Below are 690 nucleotides of genomic sequence, written 5' to 3' on the forward strand. Positions count from 1 at the left end.
CCACGTTGAGGTGGCCGGCATCGCCAGGGCCATCAATTAAATCAATCCAACAGCAAACAGATTTCTTTCCCTCTTTAGGTTTGCCTGGCGCCTTGACACATTTGTCTGAGTCAGTATACTGGCCACAATTAGGGTCTTCTATTGCTGCAGTTTCATCTGTTCCTTGATTTGTCTGCGTTTCTCCATCATTGGGTTTGCAGTGGTTTCCTGTTGTAGCTGTGGTGCTATTCCATTTGATGTTAGCTGCTGTGCGGGTCGTGTTTGTTGTGTGCTGCTTGCTGTCTGCACGCGTCGCTGAAGCTTGCTGCCTATTTGGCATCATGTGTTGCTGCTGAATATCGTTTGCCTGCTTCTACCTCGCCTTAAAAGCAGACAGATGGCCGCAGCGAAACTGTCACACGCCACTGTAAAAAAAAAACGCGTGCAGTGGCTGAGGCCACCCGCCAGCTTTTGTTTTAACAAAAAAATTTGAAACCGCGAGCAGCGGAAAGTGCAGAGCTGAGATTCACAAAACCAAAATGAAAAAAACGTAACGGCGGGGTAGTAAAAATGAATATTAGAAGAATTTAAGCTAGGATGTCTGTATAGTGCATAAGGGAAATGCTATAGAAAAAACAGTCGTTGAATCACAAGGAAAAAAGATGGCTAATTATGAAATAATAATATTGAGTCGATGTGGGGATGGAAATA

This window comes from Trypanosoma equiperdum, assembly GCF_001457755.1.
Source record: "Trypanosoma equiperdum strain OVI genome assembly, contig: ctg_1038, whole genome shotgun sequence".
NCBI lineage: Eukaryota > Euglenozoa > Kinetoplastea > Trypanosomatida > Trypanosomatidae > Trypanosoma > Trypanosoma equiperdum.